General features: G+C 44.6%; 2 non-coding genes across 2 annotated transcripts; one reads left to right on the top strand and one right to left on the bottom strand.

Moving 5' to 3' along the window:
* Nucleotides 1–3,999: 3,999 nt before the first annotated feature.
* On the bottom strand, nt 4,000–4,090 carry trnar-ucu (transfer RNA arginine (anticodon UCU)). The gene is given in 2 exon segments: nt 4,000–4,035; nt 4,054–4,090. It is a non-coding gene; the product is annotated as a tRNA-Arg (tRNA).
* A 4,472-nt stretch (nt 4,091–8,562) lies between these two features.
* On the top strand, nt 8,563–8,651 carry trnap-ugg (transfer RNA proline (anticodon UGG)). The gene is given in 2 exon segments: nt 8,563–8,598; nt 8,616–8,651. It is a non-coding gene; the product is annotated as a tRNA-Pro (tRNA).
* Nucleotides 8,652–14,072: the final 5,421 nt, after the last annotated feature.

Here is a 14,072-nt window from a genome sequence, read left to right as displayed (position 1 = left end):
ATTACTTCTTGCCAACCAGAAAATGACCCATTTATGCTGACTCTCTGTTTCCTGTCAGCGAGCCAATCCTCTATCCATGCCAATATGTTACCCCTGACACCATGAGCTTTTATTTTCTGCAATAACCTTTGATATGTCACCTTATCCTTCTGGAAATCAAAGTACAATACATCCACCGGTTCCCCTTTATCCACAGCACATGTAACTCCCTCAAAGAACTCCAATAAATTGGTTAAACATGATTTCCCTTTCACAAAACCATGTTGACTCTGCCTGAATACCTTTATTTTTTCTAAATGCCCTGCTATAACATCTTCAGTAATCGCTCCTAACATTTTCCCTGAGACAGATGTTAAGCTCACTGGCCTGATGTTTCCTGCTTTCTGTCTCCCTCCCTTTTTGAATAAATGAATTACATTCGCTACTTTCCAATCTAACAGAACCTTCCCGAAGCGAGGGAATTTTGGAAAATTAAAACCAGCGCATCAACTATCTCACTAGCCAATTCAGGACCTGGCGACTTGTCAGCCCGCAGCTCCAACAATTTGTTTCGTACCACTTCACTGGTGATTGTAATTTTCTTGAGTTCCTCCCTCCCTTCCATTTCCTGACTTACAGCTAATACTGGGATGTTATTTGTATCCTCAATAGTGAAGACCAATCCAAAGTATCTGTTCAATTCATCTGCCATCTCTTAATTATCCATTATTAATTCCCCAGACACACTTTCCATAGGACCAACACTCACTTTGTTAACTCTTTTCTTTTTAAAATATCTATCGAAACTCTTACTAGTTGTCTTTATATTTCTCGCTAGCTTTCTCTCGTACTCTAATTTTACCTTCCTTATCAATCTTTTAGTCATTCTTTGCTGTTTTTTATATTCTGTCCAATCTTCTGACCTGCCTCCCATCTTTGCACAATTATAGGCTTTTTCTTTAAGTTTGATAGTATCTTTAACTGTTTTCGTGAACCATGGATGGTGAGTCCCACCTTTGGAATTTTTCTTTCTCGTTGAAATGTATCTATTCTGTGTATTCTGAAATTTTCCTTAAATGTCTGCCACTGCATCTCTATTGACTTATCCCTTAACCTAATTTGCCAGTTCACTTTAGCTAGCTCTGCTTTCATGCCCTTATAATTGCCCTTATTTAAGTTTAAAATACTCGTTTGGGACCCACTCTTCTCTCCCTCAAACTGAATGTAAAATTCAATCATATTATGATCGCTACTACCGAGGGGCACCTTAACTATGAGGTCATTAATTAATCCTATCTCGTTGCACAATGCCAGGTCTAGTATAGCCTGCTCTCAGGTTGGCTCCAGAACTTATTTTTCCAAGAAATTATCCCAAAAACATTCTATGTACTCCTCATCTAGGCTACCTCTGCCCATCAGAATTTCCAGTCTATATGGATATCAAAATCCCCCATAATTATTGCTGTACCTTTCTGACAAGCTGCCATTATTTCTTTTTTTATACCCCATCCTACAGTGTGGTTAATGTTAGGTGGCCTGTACACCACTCCCACAAGTGACTTCTTGCCTGTATTATTTCTCATCTCAACTCTACATCGTGATCTCCTGAACTTAGGTCATCCCTCTCTATTGCGCTAATACCATCATTAATTAACAGAGTTACCCCACCACCTTTTCCAAGCTTCCTGTCCTTCCTAAATGCCATGTCACCTCCAATATTCTCATCCCAATCTATGTCGCCCTGCAGCCATGTCTCTGTAATGACTATCAGATCGTACTTATTTATTCTATTTGTGCTCTCTGTTCATCTGTTTTGTTTCGAAAGCTCCATGCATTCAGATACAGAGCACTTAGTTTTGTCCTTTTATTATTTTTGTAACCTCTAGCCTTATCTGTTGATTTACTCTTAGATTTGTACATTCTGTCCCTTCCTGTCACAGTCTGTTTATCATTTCCCATATTTATACCTTTCTCTCTTGCCTTGCCTCTCCTCCTTGATTCACCATATCTTCCCAAATTTGATCCCTTGCCCCCACTATTCAGTTTAAAACCGTCTCTACGTCCCTCGTTATGTGGCTCGCGAGAACACCAGCACCAGCACGGTTCAGGTGTAGATCGTCCCAACGGTACAGCCACCTGTTTCCCCAGTACTGGTGCCAATGCCCCACGAACCAGAACCCACTACTACCACAACAGTCTTTCAGCCGCACATTACTTCCTCTAATCTTATTTGTCCTTTGCCAATTTGCACATGGCTCAGGTAATAATCCAGAGATGATTACCTTTGAGGTTCTGCTTCTTAATTTGGTGCCTAGTTCCTCATACTGACTTTGCAGAACCTCTATCCTTGTCCTGCCTATGTCGCTGGTACCGACATGGACCACGACGACTGGATCCTCCCCCTCCCATTGTATGTTTCGCTCCAGCCCTGAGCAGACGTCCTGAATCCTGGCACCGGCAGGCAACACAGCCGTCTGGACTCTTGCTCTTTGCTGCAGAGAACAGTGTTAATCCACCTTACTATACTGTCCCCTACTACCACTACATTCCTTTTTTCTCACTCTTTGAGCCGCAAACACATTTTTTATTTTCAAAATATACTTTATTCATAAAAATCTGCAAAAATTACATTGCCAAACAGTTTCAAACAGCACCAAAAAATACAAACATTGCAAGGGAGATCAGTTTCCTTCTCTCCTATCATGAGTTTCTTCACAACCCTTCCATTTCACTATTGTCATGCCAATTACAGTTTTACATTTACAGCAAAAGAAAATATCAACGATACAGTTCGAGGGATTTCCCATGGATCCAGCCCCTCAGTTCAGCTTGGTGGGGGGACCTTACACTGTGGTCTTTCCCCATTGAGCCTTTGCTGTGGCTGCTCCAAGCTTTAGTGCGTCCCTCAGCACGTAGTCCTGGACCTTGGAATGTGCCAGTCTGCAACATTCGGTGGTGGACAACACTTTGCGCTGGAAGACCAGCAAGTTTCGGGCAGACCAAAGGGCGTCTTTCACCGAATTGATAGTCCTCCAGCAGCAGTTGATGTTTGTCTCGGTGTGCGTCCCTGGGAACAGCCCTGAGAGCACAGACTCCTGTGTTACAGAGCTGCTTGGGATGAACCTCGACAAAAACCACTGCATCTCTTTCCACACCTGCTTTGCAAAGACACATTCCAGGAGGAGGTGGGCGACCGTCTCTTCCCCACCACAGCCAACGCGGGGGCACTGTGCGGAGGGGGCGAGACTTCGAGTGTGCAGGAAGGATCTGACGGGAAGGGCCCGTCTCACCACCAGCCAAGCTACGTCTTGGTGCTTGTTTGAAAGTTCTGGTGATGAGGCATTCCGCCAAATGACTTTGACGGTCTGCTCGGGGAACCATCCGACAGGATCCACCGTTTCCTTTTCCCGTAGGCCCTTGAGGACATTCCGTGCAGACCACTACCTGATGGACCGGTGGTCAAAGGTGTTTTGCCGCAGAAACTAAACACTTACTGCAGACGTGTTTGCCCTGGATCACACTGGCATCCAGGAGCTCCCACATGCTGCAGCTGTGACACATCACCTGTCCTGTCATCCTTAACGTGTTTCAATTAACTACTTAATTATTTTATTCAATTGTTTATTTTGTTGTATATTTTATTAAGCTTACCACTAGCTGTTTACTATTTTAAACATTAGGACTAAAATGGACCTCAATCACTTACCAGATACTCATCAAACATGCAGCTTTTTCCAAACCAATCAACTGCCTGCTTGCCTGTGATGTCACAGCTCAACAGATCCTCACCAAACAGCTCCTTCCACCGCACCGAAGCAAGAACCAAATCCTGTGAACTCACCCCAGCGGCTCTCTGTTCCCCTGCTCTCACTCTCCATTGTAATGTCACTCCTTGATTTTTTTACCCCAGCTCTGCTCCTGCTGTGCTCCTCTCTCTCTCACTCTGTCTCTGAGTCGGTGCTTTTGACACACTTGTCAACTCTCTGTTCCGTCGTGCTCTTCTGTCTCTGGTCCAAAATCTGACTCTGGTGGGATTTGAACCCACAACCTTTGAATGCCTTCTTTATCATTATTTAGAAGTCCAACACGCTATCCATTGCGCCACAGAGCCGCACATATTTTGATAGACATCACCAAGGCCTTTGATCTTGTCAGCAGAGACGGACTCTTCAAACTGCGATGGAAACTCGGCTGCCCTCCTGAACTCTTGGGCATCATCTCTTCTTTCCACGAGAACATGCACAGTTCCATCAGTTACAATGGAGCAACATCAGACACTTTCAAGATCAGCAGTGGGGTAAAGCAAGGCTGCGTGCTGGCGCCAACTCTCTTAGGAACAGAGGAACATAGGAGTAGGCCATTCAGCCCGTCGAGCCTTTTCTGCCATTCAATTCGATCATGGCTGATCATCTACCTCAACGCCCCTTTCCCGTGCTCTCCCCATATCCCTTGATGTCATGAGTATCAAGATTTCTACCAATTTTTGTCTTGAACATGCTCAATGATTGAACTGCCACAGCTCTCTGGGGCAGAGAATTCCAATGATTCACCACCGTCTGAGTGTAGAAATTCAACCCTATCTCAGTTTTAAATGGCCTACTCCTTATTCTGAGACTTGGTCCCCTGATTTTAGACTCACCAACCAGGGCAAACATCCTATCTACATCCACACTGTCACGCCCTATAAGAATTTTATCAGTTTCAATGAGATCACCTCTCATTCTTCGAAACTTTAAGGAATACAGGCCCAGTTTCCTCATAAGACAATCCCACCATCCCAGGGATTAGTCTGGTGACCCTCTGTTTCACTCCCTCTATGGCAAGTATATCCTTCCTTAGATGAGGAGACCAAACTATACACAATACTCCAGCGCGGTTTCACCAAGGCTCTATACAATTGCAACAAGACATCTTTACTCCTGTACTCATGACCCCTCGTGTGAAGGCCAACATACCATTTGCCTTCCTAATTGATTGCTGCACCTGCACAAGAGCTTTTAGTGTCTCATGAACAAGGACACCCAGGTCCCTTTGGACATCAACACTTCCCAACCTCTCACCATTTAAGAAATACTCTGTCTTTCTGTTTATTCCACCAAAGTGGAGAACTTCACACTTACTCACATTATATTCCATCTGCCATGTTCTTTCCCATTCACTCAGCCTCTCCAGGTTCCCTGGAAGCCTCTCTGCATCCTTCTCACAGCTCACACTTCACCTAGCTTTGTGTCATCTGCAAACTTGGAAATATTACATTTAATCCTCACATCCAAATCATTTATTTTGGTTGTTAACAGCTGTGGCTCCAACACTGATCCTTGCAGTACCCCAATAGTAACAGCCTGCCATCCTGAGGAGGACCCGTTATTCCTGCTCTCTGTTTTCGGTCTGTTAACCAATTCTCAATCCATACCAGTATATTATCTCCAATCCTATGTGCTCTAATTTTGTTTACTCACCTCCTGTGTGGGACATTACCAAAGCATCCACTGGTTCTCCTTTATCTGTTCTCCAGGTAACATCCTCAAAAAACTCAACGGGTTTTTTCAAACCTGTTTTCCTTTTCATAAATCTATGTTGACTCTGCCCAATCATATCATTATTTTCTAACTGTCTATTTATCACATCCTTTATAATTGGTGTATTCGTCTCCATGCTGCTATTGTACACTTTCAGTGACTCAGATGGGGGTGTTCACCTGTATATCAGAGCTGACGACAAGCTGTTCATCTTGGCAAGACTCCACTTGGATGTAGAGACTTGGACGTAGAGACTCCACTTTCCATCAACATTGACAACATCACTTTGGAGGTTGTCAACAGCTTCACATACCTTGGATCAACAATCACCAGCAATCTGTCCCTTGATGCTGAAATCAGCACCAGGATTGCCAATGCTGCAGCTGTCATGTCAAAGTTGAGAAGACGGGTGTGAACCGACAGCAAACTGACCGTAAATACAAAGCTCCACGTGTACCAGGCTTGTGTTCTCAGCACCCTCCTTTATAGTAGAGAATCATCAACAACTTATACAAGCCAAGAAAAGCAGCTGAACAGCTTCCACCTCCACTGCCTCAGATGGATATTGGACATCTCCTGGCAGGACAGAATGCCGAATGAGGAAGTACACCAGCGTGCAGGGATCCACAGCATGTTTGCCCTCTTGAGTCAGAGGCGGCTCTGTTGACTGGGCCAAATGAATGACAGTCACATTGCCAAATACATGCTCTGTGGTGAGCTTGCTATAAGCACAAGACCAACAGGTCAGGGAAAAAATCAAGTTATTTGGAGAGATTTGAGTTAATTAAGGAGAGTGGGCATGGATTTATAAATGGAAGTTCATGCTTGATGAATCTAACTGCATTTTTTGATAAACTATCTGAGAAAGTTGATGAAGGGAATGCAGTGGATGTTGTTTATATGGATTTTACAAAAGCATTTTATAAAGTACCACATAAAAGGGTGGTTAACAAAATTGAGGTTCATGGATTAGGAGGGTCAGTGTCCATTTGGATAGGAAATTGTTTTAAGGACAGAAAACAGCGAGTCATATGAAATGGTTCTTGGTCAGACCGGAGGATAGTCGACAGTGGTGTTCCCCAAGGGTCAGTGCTAGAACCATTGCTTTTTTTTGCTACAGATTAATGACTTGGATCTTGGAATATCGAGTAGAATCTCAAAATATGCCGATGACACCAAACTTGGAGGAGTGGCAAACAGTGAGGATGATATGAACTGCCTGAAACAGGATAGTTATCGGCTAGTAGGATGGGCAGACAGGTGGCAGATGGAATTTAATAGTGACAAGTGTGAGGTGATGCATTTTAGCAGAAGGAATAGGGAGAGGCAATATATACTCAATGCTACAGTTCTGAAGAGTGTGCTGGAATAGAGGGGCCTGGAGTACATGTCCATCATTCTTTGAAGTTGGCAAGACATATTGCGAGAGTGGTTAGCAAAGCATGTGGGATCTTGGGCTTTATAAATAGAGACATTGAGTACATAAGCAGGGTTGTTATGCTGAACTCTGGTTAGGCCCCAATTGGAGTGTTGCATTCAGATCTGCTCACCAATCTTTAGAAAGGATGTGCGGATTCTTGAGAGGATGCAGAGGATATTTACCAGAATAGTTCCAGGGATGGAGGGTTTTAGTTTCAAGGTTAGGTTAGAAAAACAGGGTTTTTTCTGCCTGTATCAAAGGAGATTGAGGGGAGAATTGATAGAGGTGTCGAAGGCTCTGACAGTTTTAGATAAGTTGGCAAGGAAAAATTGTTCCCATTAACTATTGGTACAAGGACTAGGGGATTCAGATTGAAGGTTTTGGACAAGAGATGCAGGGGGAATGTGCGGAAGAGCTTTTTTACACAGTGATTGGTAATGATCTGTAACTCGCTGCCCCCGAGGGCGGAGGAAGTGGAGACAATCGTTGGTTACAAAAGGAATTTCGATGGGCATTTGAAGGAAATAAATTTACAGGGCTAGGGGGATCGAGCAGACGAGTGGGACTGACTGGATCGCTCCATGGAGAGCTGGCCTGTACTCGATGGGGCAAATGGCCTCCTTCCATACCACAAATGACCCAATGACTCGATGAGTCTATGTCACTCTCAGAATCAAGACAACAGAGTGACAGATTTAACACAACATTATAACATATGTTTTGTTTGACAAATTCAATAATAACTCGCCTCCACTCCTAGTATTTCTAAATCCCACACATTCACTATAATGTGAACAATTATTTCCTGTTGTGTCTCTCTCAGATTTGTAAACTTCACTATATTGGAGTGAGGTGACATCTACTGGCGGGAAGCAAGAACTGCAATCAAGCGGCAGAAACTCCACAGTCTGTCAGGGTTAAAGAAACATTGCAATATGAGGAAATAGTGAAGGGGTTTGATCGGGTTGATGGAAACATGATTCCACTTGTGGTATCGTATGAAGCAAGGGCCGGAAATATAAAATTGTCGTTAATAAAAGAAATGAGGAATTCATGAAAAATGCATTTGCTTAGAGAGATATACAGCACTGATATAGGCCCTTTGGCCCACTGAGTCTGCACTGACCATCAACCACCCATTTATACTAATCCTATGTTAACCCAGAATTCTCTACCACATCCCCACATTTCTCCTATCACCTACCCTGGGGCCAATTTACAACAGTCAATTTATCGATCAACCCACAAGTCTTTCGTTGTGGGAGGAAACCAGAGTACCTTGTGGAAGCCCACATAAACAACTTGCAAACTCCACACAGGCAGTATACAGAACTGAATCGGGGTCATTGAAGTTGTGAAGCTGCAGTGCTCACCACTGCACCACCCTTAGAATGTGGATAGAGTAAAAAGTGAGATTGGATGGACAGAAGCAGTCTGAAAAGATGGCTCAAACAAAAGGTGAAAACCCTGAAATGTTAACTCTGTTTCTCTCTCCACAGATGCTGTCAGAGGTGCTGAGTATTTCCAGCACTTTCTGTTTTTATTTCAGCTTTGTAGGATATTGTTTTGATCTGAAAAAAATGCATGATCGGCTGTGGGTGCCAGTGCAATTCCACAGGAGTGAATAAAAACTATGCCAACGGTGGCTCGTTGGTCTAGGGGTATGATTCTCGCTTTGGGTATATAAGTGATTAATATGTGAGAGGTCCTGGGTTCAAATCCCAGACGAGCCCTTCTCTGTTGCCATTTTTAGTTTCAGGTCATCGATTGCTTTCAGCCTTCCAGAAAGCGAAATCGATTTCCAAACTGAGCCTGCTTGAGGACCGGGGAACTGGATTCAAAGAGCTTGTCGACAAAATTGAAATGAACAAAATATACAGATTGTCAAGTGGGAATATAAGGTTGCAACAGTAACTAAAGGCCTGCTCGGGTCAGCAAATGAAACCCGACCCAAGCCTGACAGCACCGCATCCGACCTGGTCCGAGTCCTTTCATTTTTTTCCCATGCCCGAACTGACCACCAGAATGTTCAGTTAAACTTGCTTCCGTTTTTCACTTTTTAAGCTTGTGCAGGTAAGCAACAAAAACTGTAACTGGACTTGAAAGGTTGTTTAAATGTACATTAAGATTAGAGCTACGTACCGGAGGTGATGAGCTGAAGATTGTTACCATAGAAGTTAGTGATTGTGAGGTCACTAGTTCAAGAGAAACTCATGGAGTTGTGCCCAGACAGGTTGTCCCACACTGTATTGATTAAAATATTGCCCGAAGGCTAGAAAATATCATTATACATTCCCTAGACTCCTGCTTTACAGGTTGAAATACTTTCTGCAAGTTTATCCAGAGAGCAGCTGAGATGCAGAGACCAGGAAGGTCTTGAGTGATTAATTATTATAAAATATACATTCTTATATTAAAGAGATTGTGCTCTACCTTCGATGGAATCGCTCACTGCAGACTAGTGCGGAGTGTTTCCCGCCTTGACGTCCTGGCTGTCACTGGATCTTGAGTCCAGGCCTCTGGATTACTGGTCCAGTAATCTTTGAAATTTCTCCCTTGATCTAATATTTTAATCTGGTAGGTCAGATTAAAAAAAAAATTAAATGATTTAAGACTGCTTCATGTTCAGCAGTGCCAAATGAATAAAGAAATTCAAATATATTCAAAATTATATATCAACTATTAAATACTAATGCCCAGCTTTGAATACAAAAAATGCCTCTAATTGTGTTCTGGTCTGGAATGGAATTCTTCAGTGTTTCTGTTTAGCTTGGATTGACTCATCGATTTTCTTATTTTTCACTTTGTCGATGCCTTTGAATAATTGTGGATCCTTCTTCAGGGTGTCTTCTTTCACCAGGTAGTTCTGACCTCTGATGATGTTGATCGTAATCAGCTTCAATTTGCTGATAGTTTTGGAAGTGAGCAGATTTCCTTTGCTTGAGTTTACAACATGGAACTTAGTCTGACGTGTGGACCCATGGGAGGATTTGAAAGCTGCCCTTGCATTGGAGCATACAGTTGCATCCATCCAAACAGAGGTACAGTAGAAGTGACATATTCAGTTCAGTCTGTCGATCATGGGACTTTTAATCTCAGGGTTGTGAGTTTGAGCGCCATTTAGTTTTTCCACTTTTTAGGCTTCATTAGCGGAGAGTACAAGGAGTGTTTGAAATGAAATTCAACAACAGTATGAGAAACGCTCTCTTTCATTCGGGACTCTTAACTCTCTGCAGCATCTCGCTGTGAAAGATTGAACTTTACCTCATTTCTTTTTCAGCTGGGAGTCAGTGCGGCTCAGTGGGACTTCTGGCTGTCTCCCACCTCACAATTCATCAGTACTGTGAAAGCAATGGGAAATATTACTCATGGCTGAGTAAGCAGAGGACACCGATTTAAGGTGAATGGGAAAAGAACCAAAGGCAACATGAGGAAAAACCTTTTTTATGCAGCAAATGGTTAAGATCTGATATGTACTGCCTGAGAGTGTGACGGAGGAAGATTCAACCATAGCTTTCAAAAGGATATATGATAATTATCTGAAGGGAAAAAAAAATCAGCTTTTCATGGAATACATGAGGATGTGGCATGAGCTGAGTTGCTTGTGCAGAGAGGCAGCACAAGCACGATGAGCTGAATCCCTCCTTTTGTGCTGTAAGTATTCTGTGATCTATGATTCTATACAAAGTGAAACCAACACTCACATATGAGAAACTGACAGGTACAGTGTAAACCCCACACTAACAAACCAGCAAATGCCAGGGACAGAGTAAAACCAACAGTCCTAGACAAGAAACTGACAGATACTGTGTGAAACCCAAAAATCACTTATCAGGATTTGGCAGTTAATGTGTAAAAACCTCTCTTCAATATCCATACTGCAAGGTACAAAGAAAATTAGGTACAAACCCAGGCTCATACTTCGAAGACTGAGAGATAAAGAGCAAAACACAGACTCACCTACAAGAGGCTGACAAGTACAGAGAATAAAATAGAGGGGGTGCAGATTAAAAACACATGCATGTAACGGATACTGATAGGGATAGAATCAAACCCTTTCTCACACATGACACAAAAATTGGTGGTGTCGTAAATAGTGAGGAGGAAAGCCTTAGATTACAGGCCAATATAGATCATCCGAGGCAGAGAATATAAGAGCAGGGAGGTTATGACGGAGCTGTATAAAATGCTAGTTAGGCCACAGCTGGAGTACTGTGTACTGTTCTGGGCACCACACTATAGGAAGGATGTGATTGCACTGGAGAGGGTACAGAAGAGAGTCACCAGGATGTTGCCTGGGCTGGAGCATTTCAGCTATGAAGAGAGACTGAAAAGGCTAGCGTTGTTTTCCTTAGAGCAGAGAAGGCTGAGGGGAGATAAGATTGAGGTTTACAAAATTATGAGGGGCATTGATGGGTTAGATAGGAAGAAACGTTTTACCTTAGCGGAGGGGTCAATAACCAGGTGGCATAGATTTAAGGTAAGGGGCAGGAGGTTTAGATGGGATTTGAGGAAAAAAATTTTACCCAGAGGGTGGTTGGAATCTGGAACGCACTCCCTGAAGAGGTGGTAGAGGCCGGAACCCTCACAACATTTAAGAAGTAACTGATTCGGATTTGGAATGAATTGTCTGACAGGGTGGTGGAAACAGATTTAATTATAACTTTCATAAAGGAATTGGACAAATATTTCAAAGTGAATTTCTCCAGGACTATGGGGAAATAGGCAGGGGGTTGGACTAATTGCATCATTTTTTTCACAGATTCAGCACAGGCACAAAAGACTGATTGGCCTCCTTCTGTGCTGTATGATTCTATGAAATAGTGACAGTCAGGGCAAGTCTGTATAAGAAGGAGAAATGGAGACAGGTCAGGGAGAGCACATCACCAAAACTGGAGATACTACATTGGACAGGGAGGGTCGGAGGGGGAGAGAGCATGTACATACAGTCAGAATCAGCACCTTCAGGGGAGGAGAGAGAGAGGAACCAGTGAGTGTAGAACTGAACCCAGCCAGAGTCAACCTGCTGAAACACCAGTGAGTTCACACTGGGGAGAGATCATTCACCTGCTCCGTGTGTGGGAAGGGGTTCACTCAGTCATCCAACCTCACTGAACATCAACTTGTTCACACTGATCAGAGACCTTTTCAATGTCCTGACTGTGAGAAGAGCTTGAAAAGCAGTAATGATCTGCTGAAACACCAACACATTCACTCTGGGGAGAGGCCGTTCCCCTGCCATGTGTGTGGGAAGGGATTCACTCAGTCATTCAATCTGCTGCAACATCAGCAAGTTCACATGTAACTGCAGGGGTTGGATTCTGCTGTTGTTGCTGCTGTTCATCACTTTCAGAGACAAAGTTGGGTCTTACTTTATAACCAGTGTAGTCCAGAGCAAAAGCGTCTTCTTAATGTTGAGATAAACGGGAGAAGAAACCGGGAAGTGGCGGCGAAGATGGGGGAGGTGCTGCACCATCACTTTAATGGTGCACCCTCCCTCCCCCGGGGTCCTCGCTGCACGTCCGCCAGGCCTGGTGGCTCTGATTGGGGTCCTGAGAGCCCCTGAGACTCGGTGCAGCTGAGGCTGCGCTCACCCCCGCTCAGCTCTGTTGTGATATTTAAAATATGAAAGGCCTGTTGGACTGAGAGCTGATCTGGAATTTAGAAAGCAGCATTACTGGAGGCTCATTGCTGCTCAGCACAATCTCACCCCCGATCCTGGGAATTGTTGATTCTGCACCCTGTAGTTCAGTTCTGCAATTAACTCGAGGGGGAGATGTGTGAGCAGAAAAACAGAGCGAAATGAAAACACAGCTGGACAGATGTGCAACAGGTCAATCCACTGTTACAATAACTCCATCTCTGACTCCCTCCTGACAGTAACCAGCCCTTTCACAGAGACTGTGGGTGGCTCTGAAAAGAGCCTTTGGTTTATTAGATGTCATTTTGGCCGCTTTACTTTTTCTGGGAGCTCTGAGCGCTGGTTTTCTTGGACAGCAGCACGGCCTGGATATTAGGCAGCACCCCGCCCTGAGCGATGGTCACCCCTCCCAGCAGCTTGTTGAGCTCCTCGTTGTTGCGGACGGCCAGCTGCAGGTGTCTGGGGATGATGCGGGTCTTCTTGTTGTCCCGGGCCGCGTTACCGGCCAGCTCGAGGATTTCAGCGGTCAGGTACTCGAGCACAGCAGCAAGATAGACCGGGGCTCCAGCACCCACACGCTCAGCATAGTTGCCCTTTCTCAGGAGCCTGTGAACACGGCCCACCGGGAACTGCAGTCCAGCCTGGGAGGAGCGAGACTTGGCCTTGGACCGAGCTTTCCTGCTGGTCTTTCCTCTTCCAGACATTTCCACAATCTCACAAATACTTTCACAAAGAATGGATAATTTCTCAGCTTTTATCATAAGCTTAAAACAGTCAGGATGGCTGAGTGGTCTAAGGGGCTGTGTTCAGGTCGTAGTGTTTTCTGGAGGCGTGTGTTCAAATCCCAAATCTACCAAGTTGTGTTTTGACTGAACTGGAGGGATTTGGGAGCAGCGGTGAAGGGAAAGCATAGAAGAATATTGACAAGGAAAATGAAAATGGACCCAAAGATGTTTCTTCAATACATTAAGGTAAGAGGCAACTAAAGAAAGAGGAGTGCACTGAAAAGACCAAAAAAATCACAGTGATTTTTGACATCTTGCCAGGATTGAGTGGCGCGTGCACGGGATGATGTCATTTTGCATCGCCAACGTCATCACATTTCCGCAACAAATCCATCTTCGTGCATGTGTGACAAAGCGTCATTGGGTATCTAGCCACCCCATCCCCCCACCACTTGGCTGGAGGAAGTGGCTGAATGGGAGATTTTGAAGCTGTAGCTCTCCCACCTCGGCAACTCACTCCAGGCCTCGACGATTCCCCCCCTCAGCCGCTCGCTCCAGACCTCGCTGCTCCCCCATCCCCCCACTCCCCTGGCCAGTTGTTCCTCGCTTCGTACCACCCCACTCTCTGGCCACTCGCTCCAGGCCGTGCCGCTTCCCTCCTCTCAGCCACTCACTCCTACGTCGCCCCGTCACCCCTTGAGGCCCTCCTGCTTCTACAGGTGGCGCCTGGTGAAGAAATGTGGGAGCGAGTGTCACGGCCAGAGCTAGCAGCTGTGGGCTGGGCTGGG

This window comes from Heterodontus francisci, chromosome 35 (assembly GCF_036365525.1).
Source record: "Heterodontus francisci isolate sHetFra1 chromosome 35, sHetFra1.hap1, whole genome shotgun sequence".
NCBI classification, from domain to species: domain Eukaryota; kingdom Metazoa; phylum Chordata; class Chondrichthyes; order Heterodontiformes; family Heterodontidae; genus Heterodontus; species Heterodontus francisci.
This window is presented reverse-complemented; position numbering and strand designations above follow the sequence as displayed.